This window comes from Epinephelus lanceolatus, chromosome 5 (genome assembly GCF_041903045.1).
Source record: "Epinephelus lanceolatus isolate andai-2023 chromosome 5, ASM4190304v1, whole genome shotgun sequence".
Lineage (NCBI taxonomy): Eukaryota > Metazoa > Chordata > Actinopteri > Perciformes > Serranidae > Epinephelus > Epinephelus lanceolatus.
In genome coordinates, this window is record NC_135738.1 from 37,676,671 (window position 1) to 37,685,371 (window position 8,701).

Sequence of the window (8,701 nt, forward strand, 5' to 3'; positions counted from 1 at the left end):
CAAAGCATGTATGCATGTTTTTGTAGGAGGTGAACGAGAACACATTTCATAACCATTGCATGAAATGTGATTAACATTGGGACTTATACGGTATGTTTTTTTTGTATGTGACCTACATAATATCAGAGCGAGAACTGAACATGTTGCGTAATTGGTAATATCAAAAAACTGCGGTTAACAATAATGTTTTCCTTATTGTCCAGAAAATCCCACTTAAAATGAGCAATACACCTGGGGCCTGATCCTTTCTGTGGCACTCAAAAGGTAAATCTTTGAGGGTCACAAATATATAATTTGTTTTTGAAAAATACTGAATACCTTCCTAAAACAGGCAGGCTCCGTGGTATCAAGTTAATGTTACTTAAACAGATGTGCATAGTGTTTTTATTTAGAGCTATTTTAAGCTACATTCGATGCCCCAGTGATTATTTACTGCAGCAGGATGATGCAAGTGGCATTGAGTCAAAATAAACTACAGTGACTGTGTTCATGGCAATGAATGAGGTACTTGTCACTCAGTGCAACTGTATGGCTCAATTATGTGTTTAAAATGTTCTTCACCACGTTCACAACATGTTCTGCTACTCTGGTGTACAGTTGCTCAACTGTTGGTTGTGTGGCCATGAAATTTTGTAGAGACACTGATGGTTCACAGGGGGTGAACCATGCTGTGTTTTTTAGTGAAATATCTTAACGACTGTTGTGATAGTTGTTGAGATATTTCATAGAGTGCCATGAAACCAATATGTATAATCCTTTAATACTTTGCTGATACCTTGACTTAAAGGGAAATTTTGGTATTTTTCAGTCTTAACCCTACTTTCTTATGTTTTGTGTGTCAAAGACTATTGGAGACAACAGCTTTTGAAACTGGTCCAGTACTGAGAGAGACCGCTGCAGCCTTAGTGGCGAAACAGGCTGCAATGCAATTCCTAGGGGCAATTGTGCACCGTCAATTTATGTCATTCAAAGTGCTTATTTTTGCCACGAACAGGTTCAGACTGTTATAAGTGTCTTAAAATAACAATCTGAGCCTGTCAGTGGCAAAAACAGGACACTTTTAATGGACGTAAATTGTCCGTGTACAATTGCCCCTAGGGATTACGCTGCAGCCTGTTTCACTGCTGCAGCTGGAGCGGTCTCTCACAGTACTGGACCAAATTCAAAAATTGTCATCACCATTAGTCCCCTAGACACAGGAGCATGGGAAAATAGGACCCAGGTTAAAAAATACCAAAGTTTCTCTTTGTGGCATTATCAGATCACACTCCAAATTACTTCAATTCACTGGATTATGACCAAATACCTGCACAACTAAAATCACTCGCATCAGCTTTAGCTGTACTTACTGAATTTTTGTGCTATTTAGCAAATGTTCATACACTAACATGCTGGTGTAAAATGGATAACAATGGTAAAAATGGCATTTAAAAAGCCACCAACAATGTCTTAGTAACTTTCTTTGGTAGAAAAAGATTTTGCTGTTGTATTCCCAACAGCTGGAGAGAATATCTGCATTGCTAGATACCACAAGAGCTGAGTGAGTAACTATGCTTTTTAAAATTTGGGTGAGCTAACCCTTTAATGAGTAAACAGCTCCTTGACTGTTCATAGAGCTACATTGTTTGGTATGCCATTAAAACAGTTAGCAGGTCTGATGGTATTTCATGTGTTGTGAGTCTCGGTGAATGCAAATATCTAAAAATATATGTCCATTGTTATACAGGCATACCTCTTAGTCTGCATCATATTGACCTCATTCCAGCGGGTGAGCAGGGGGAGGTGTCTGGGGGGCCAGGCCTAAATGTATTTTTTAAAAGCCCTGAGAGTCCTCTATGCTGTTCGAAGAAATCCTATATATTTGAGCAGCTGTTCTTCTGTTGGCCTCATTCAATTCAGAGTATTGAAAATCATATTTGCTTGCTATTGTTGCCAATTGTTGTAGATTTGTCAGCCAAACATCTATTCTGCTATTCTGTCTACTCCAGCATAGTGTTAGCATCTATTATCTCAAATGGCTTGGAAAACTGCATATTGCTGCCGTAAATGGGGAAACAATCTCCCCCGTGGAGCATGGCCCTGGACCTTCCTAGATTTGGGCTGAGCCCTGAGTGTTTACAACGTCTGGCTCCGCCCCTGCCTTGTTCACTGACCATCAATGACGAGAGAGATGAAAAGAAGAAGATGAAGAAGGCAGGTTCTAATTAGAGAACTCATCTTCCTGCTGTCCTTCTGTTCTCTGTTAAGGGGAATTGTTTTCAAATCCCAAGAACCCCCCCCCCCAGTTCTCTACATAGGCAGAGATATAAACAGGAACCTACAATGTGAGGCCCTTTTCCTTCTGAACTTCCAGCCAGCTGCTCTTCCTCCTGTTTTACTCATCTCTGCGCTCCTCAGCCTCTCTGATGTATTTGTTTGCTGCTTCACATATTTTAGACAAAGGACTTCCGTCCATGTGATCAATGTTTTGACTGTAATACGAGTCTAAACTGGTTTGCTTGAATGCATTAGTGATTGAACCTTATTTCACAATATCATATTCATACAGGCTGCACTCTATTTTATAACATCAGAGTGAGACAGGCTGCATGGTTAGTCGTAACTCCAGACTAAATAGTATAACAACGATAAAATAAGTCAAACTGTTATTTGCTAATATAGTAACAGCTTCTTCAAACAAAATGTATGTTTTAGGGCTGTGTTTATCATGTGAGAGTAAAAAGTATGGTTTTGCAAAAAATTACTGGGGTTGGACTTATAACTGGTTTGAAGCACCGTTGAGGGCGTTTTCATGAACCAGGGATGTTACAGTTAATGGTTGGCACTTTAACCCCTCAGCCACCAGGGTGCCTCTGCTTAGCTGTTTTTGGAAGAAAAACTATATACTGCAGTCAAAGATACTCCAAAGGAAAAAGTAAAAGCAGATAAACTCTTTAATTCTCAGTACCTGATTTATGTTTCGCTAATATAGTTTCATTTAAGAATCGAACTCTTAACAGACTCTAAATGATGCCCATTTTAAAGCACATGAATTGATTTTTTGGCCACTTGGGGGCATTGCCGTATTATATTGTTATATATGGAAAGCAAGGGAAAAAAACATAAAGTGCCTATTTACACCAAGTCCCCCAGGAACAGCACCAGGCTTTGACGTCAGCATGGTGGCCAAACCGTGAAATCAAAACTTCAGGGTCCATTACATGATGCTATCTGGCCCATAAAGAGTTTTTCTTATATTGTGAAAGAGACCATTTTTGAATGTCACATCCACTACACCACTGGCTGTGACCATTTTTGAATGTCACAGCCAGTGGTGTAGTGGATGGTATACGCAGGTATACCCAACACTTTTTCTGGATGTTTATAATATACTCACCTATCCACTGTAAAGCCACTGCAATATACAGAAGAGAATACCCACTTCCCTCTTGGTAACAGATGACGCATTTTACTATCTGGACATGATCCATTCCAGACAATAAAAGTTAGCTGCTTGGCCGGTGAAAGTGGGCACACCAGAGATCCAGATCCTGGAATGAACAGGGTCCAATGGCCAACACTGCATCCAGTTCTCTTTATACTGTACATCCATGGTGTACACACCCAACAGATAGAGAGCATTATTAGCCTTCATTTGAATTTGCATGTCACCCTCTAGCTCTTCTCTGGTTTCCAAAAACCCCTGAGAGACATATCTTGCTCTTTAGCTGCTAGTTGTTCCACTATGTTCACCAGCTGTTTGGTGCTTTTTTTTCTTTATTAGGTAATCAGTAATGGCTGCCTGGTATTTTGGAAACAAGGTTAAAGTAAAACAGTAAAGTTGCACCATTAACACCACAAGACTTAGCTATATGGTGCTAAAACTGTGGACCTGGGTGATGATTTTCTGCAGGTTTGTCACTATTAGCAACTCCTTTTGCTTTACTCATAGTTAATTGATCCATTGTTAATATAAAAAAAATTAATGCAGATTTAAAGTGCTTACTGATAAGAAAAAATCATGTAAAACTGCTTTAAAAAGCAGAGATTTTATTTTCAGTGCAGACATTGTGACAGGTGTATTAAATGCTACTGTTTCTACCTCTGTATCTCTCAGGCTTTCTAAAAACATCAGCAGAAATGAATAGTAAGCAGCACTAAAAAGCCCTTGAACTGTTGCCAGTTGTGTTGTGCAGATACATTGTTTGTGTGTATGTGTGTTTGATGACTTCAGTTCTCAGCCTACATGCAGATTCCTTGGGAGAAAAGCTGGAAACAGAGTGGATGTTACTACAGCTGCCAGGACCGGACCTCTCCCACACCCACATCCCAGAGTCACGGCTTTGTTTGCGAACCTTTTCCCATCAGTGCAGCGTTCTTTCTCATATCTGCAAAGCTACTGTCTTGTTAAGGGTCCCACATGAAGAATTTAAACATATGCAATACATTGTTACGTTCATTATGAGACATTATTAACATAGAGGAACGGCGCTAACTGAATCAGCCTCCAGACTGTACCCTGCAATTCACAGTATTCTGACCTTGTGGGAAAGATTTTTTGACACAGAACAGATACTATCTGCTGCTCTGCTGAATATGGAGTGATAACATTTTGAGCTTTGCACACTTGTAGATAGGAGTGAAGAGAAAACAAAAACTAAAGCTTGAAGAACAAACATCCATGTTGCTTTATAAAGCAACGGCATATGTGTGAAATGTGGTCTTAAGATTTAACAAACTCTGACAGTAGTGCCAGTGTTGCCAATAATGTATTGCAACATAGTGGCTGCTAATCACCTCCAGCATAGTCTCAGCTGGTTTGGTAACAACACCAACTAATTTCATAATGATGTCGGCACACTGAGGCCTTTCATGCACATGCTTGCACGCACAAATGAATAGTTGAATACACCCTATAGGCCTGTTTCCACTGAAGAAGTTCCTGGTACTATTTGGGGGGCAGGAACTACTACAGGAATGTCCTCTCGCTCGTCCCTCTCAACCGCCGTGTCTCCACTGAGAGATCAGAGTACGAGGAAGGTTCCTGTAAAGTTACGGGCTCTGGATGCGACGTAATCGTTGCGCAACCATTTTGGCTGGGGCGACGTAGGGACGCCGTTAGCCGTTAGCGGTGTCTGTAATAACTCACTAAATGGCCCATGAAGAAAAAAATTTTTCCAGTGGATGTCTTAGTTACAACATGATTGAGCTAACTGGAGTAGTTTCATGTCGTATCTGACAACGGGAGGCTTTTAACAGATGACGTCCTGATGTTAGCTTTGCTGCTGCTGTTAGCTGATGCTTTCTAGACATCGTGACTTCCCATAACTGAATAACTACCACACATATCAACACAAAACTGCTTTGCTAGCTCAATCATGTTGTAACTAAGATATCCGCTGGAAAAAATATTTTTTTCACGGGCCATTTAGTGAGTTTTTTTTAGATGGCAGCGGAAGCTATATGAACGAGCTAACCCTCGTCTGCTGAGTTTTAAAAATGCCGGCTATTTTGTTGCTTTCTGTTGTCGTCACACCCCTCCTTGAGTATATCCAATCAGCACCAAGTAATCCCCAAGCCCCAGCCGGGAGTCTTTCGGGGCCGTTCTGAGTACCTACCCCGAGGCAGGGACTTGTTTAGCCCCTGTAAAAGTTCCGGAACTCTATCCTTCGGGGGTGGTTCCTGCGGTGGAGACACGCACCAACGGCCCCGGCCCCGTAAAATTACCCTGAAGTTCCTACGGTGGAAACGGGCCTTATGTGAATCTCTCATCAGAAAGCACTGCTTAAAAAGCAATAGCCTTGTTTGAAGGTTACACAAGTTCACTCATGTTGCTTCATTAACTGTCCTTGTCTAAAAATGGCTCTATTTCGCAAAAAAAGAGGAAGAGGGACTTTGTCATTAAGGCAAACAAAATATCAGCAAGATGTACATGTTAAGATAATGAAATCCTACACGTGCATCTATCACAGCCAATAATGTGCATTTTTGATTTAAATAGGAGTGTGTCTTAAAGGTAATATGGTCTGCATGTATTAAAAATATGCAAGGGACAGAAACCAAATTACCCATCAAGTGAGTAGTGTTTGGTATTGGAGAACATATCTGGCATTATTCTATATTTTTATTATCGTCAATGAGTTCCATGTAAGGTGGCATGGTGGTGTGGTGGTTAGCACTGTCGCCTCACAGCAAGAGGGTTCCTGATTCAATCCCAGGAGGGAGCCCCTCTGTGCAGAGTTTGCATGTTCTCCCTGTGTCAGCGTGGGTTTTCTCCAGGTGCTTTGGCTTCCTCCCACAGTTCAAAGACATGCAGGTTGGGGATAGGTTCATTGGTAACTCTAAATAGTCTGTAGGTGTGAATGTGAGTGTGAATGGTTGTCCGTCTCTACATGTTAGCCCTGTGGTAGTCTGGCGACCTGTCCATGGTGTACCTCTTGCCCAGTGTCAGCTGGGATAGGATGATGGATGCTTCATCTTCTCCCCAGCAGCACAGAAGATCTATACAGTCAGTGCAGTTTGAAGACTGACACCCAAGACTAGTATCATTAATTCAGTATTTGACCAAATGTTTCCCCTTCTGTTCCTGAGATATGATGTTGAATAACTGCCAAAAAAGTGTCTTTGCAGAACATTATGATGTCACAGGGAAGTTGACTTTTAACCTTTTGGATATAAAATGTCATCATGTCATCATTTTATTATTCTGTTAGACATATCAGTGAAATTTTGTCTTCATTAACATAAGAATTCTTGAGTTAAGGCCCAAAACATGTTTCGTGAGGTCAGTTCATGGTTGAGTCCAAGTGGACGTTTGTACCAAATTTAAGGAAATGCCCTCCAGACATTCTTGAGATGTGGGGTTCACGAGAATGGGACAGACGTTTGGACAAAACCTGAAAACATGATGCTTCTGGCCATGGCTGTTGCTGGAGTGGAGGCATACAAAGGCTCCCAGCTAAAACAGCTGGTCACTGTAGTGTTTAGCAAACTTTACCAAAACAAGTGTAAAGAGTACATTTGTTGGGGACTATCTTCAGTTGTGGATTAATACATGTTTGGTGCGCTTTTGAGTATTTACAGCAGCAGGACATTGTATGTGGAACTGACTGACTGACATCAATAAAGCTCTATGGCACAGAGAAATAGGGCATGGTCCTTGGTCTTTAGCAGAGTTTGTTAGGGTCCAAACTACTTTTAATGACTGCTGTGAGCTGATTCAGTCACTCTGTATAAAAATGTATCCATCATCCAAACCCACAAAAACACTGATCATTTAATTCAACACAGCAATAAACTGATTGCATGATTTATTACAATCAACTGAAATATCATAAATCATTACTGATTCATACTCCAGGGAAAGAGTCAAGAGGAGTGTAACATTGTACTCCACATACCAGGGGTTTGACCCTTGCAGTTTAATTTGTGCGTGGAAATTGGCCTGCAGTAAGTGCAATGAACATCAAACTGCTGCATGTGAAATTATGTTTTAAAGTCAGCCTCCCACAGTGAGCAAAAGAAAATCTTCATTTGTTCCCATGTCTCTTGGGGGTCCTCGGGAGCCGTTGCACAGGTTCACAAAGACAGACAGACACAGTTAGACGAGCCAGAGATGACAGACATGGATTTAGGTATATTTGTGTCTCTGGATCTGTGGCTCAACCTAACATGAAAGTCCTGCATTCTTCAGGCTTTGTGTAGACGGACTGAGACAATATCAGGACGCACCTTTAGGCTTGCCAATAAATGTGGACCGTGTCCACCGAGTCTGAACAAAGGAAATTGTCTGTCTGTGGCTCATGTGTGTGCTTGTGTGTGTTGGTGGATGTATTTGTATGTATCAGAAGTATTAAATCCACAGCTCAGACTTGTGTGTTTGTCTCACAGGGGGGCTTTCATAGTCCACCTCTACAGAGCTATGAGACTATTCATTTACCCTATAGGCTTTTTGTGTGTGTCTCACCGTGATATGAGACAAAGAGGACACAACCGTACTTTCAATTTGAACCCCAAAATGGCCCATGGTGGTTAGTTGAGGTTTAATGTGTACCAGTTGGTGATCTTGTGGGACTGGCGCAGTGATGGGTTGAGAGTCAGCTGTAGGAGTCAAATTGCAGTGAGTCTGTATCTTTCACTTTTAACTCAGCCGCAATATCAAACACCACCTTCTCAAATTTAAAAGTCTGGCACTAAAGGCAGGGCCGCCCACACTCCAACCACACACTCAAAACCTCGCCCTACACTCAGCCACTCCTTTCCCCATGAAGCCTCCTCCCCTGTTGTGTCATCACAAATCTGGGGCATCTGATGGGTGCAGTTGGTTATGCAGCATTTACCAGCATTGTTGTGTGTTTGAATGTGCCCTGGGATCACTGTCTTTGTTACATAAAAACTTATCTGCTCCTCTGTCCGTATCTTATTTCATTTCTTTGTTGCCTATTCAAACCCTGAAGTACAGTACAAGAAAGTCTTACACTGAACCGTTGAATGACAGAATCTACAAACCATTTAAAAATTAGTATTACATGATAAATATTACGATGAAGGGAAAAAAACACATACATCAGAAGGAATAAGTAAAAGAATTAAAGCATAAAGTCAAACTCTACCTCATGTTTCTTCTCACACTGCACATTTCTGTTGTCTGTATTTGTATTTTAATAATATTTCACTCCTAAATCTCTGAATTTAGGGGGCAACTTCACTTTCATTTGGTGGA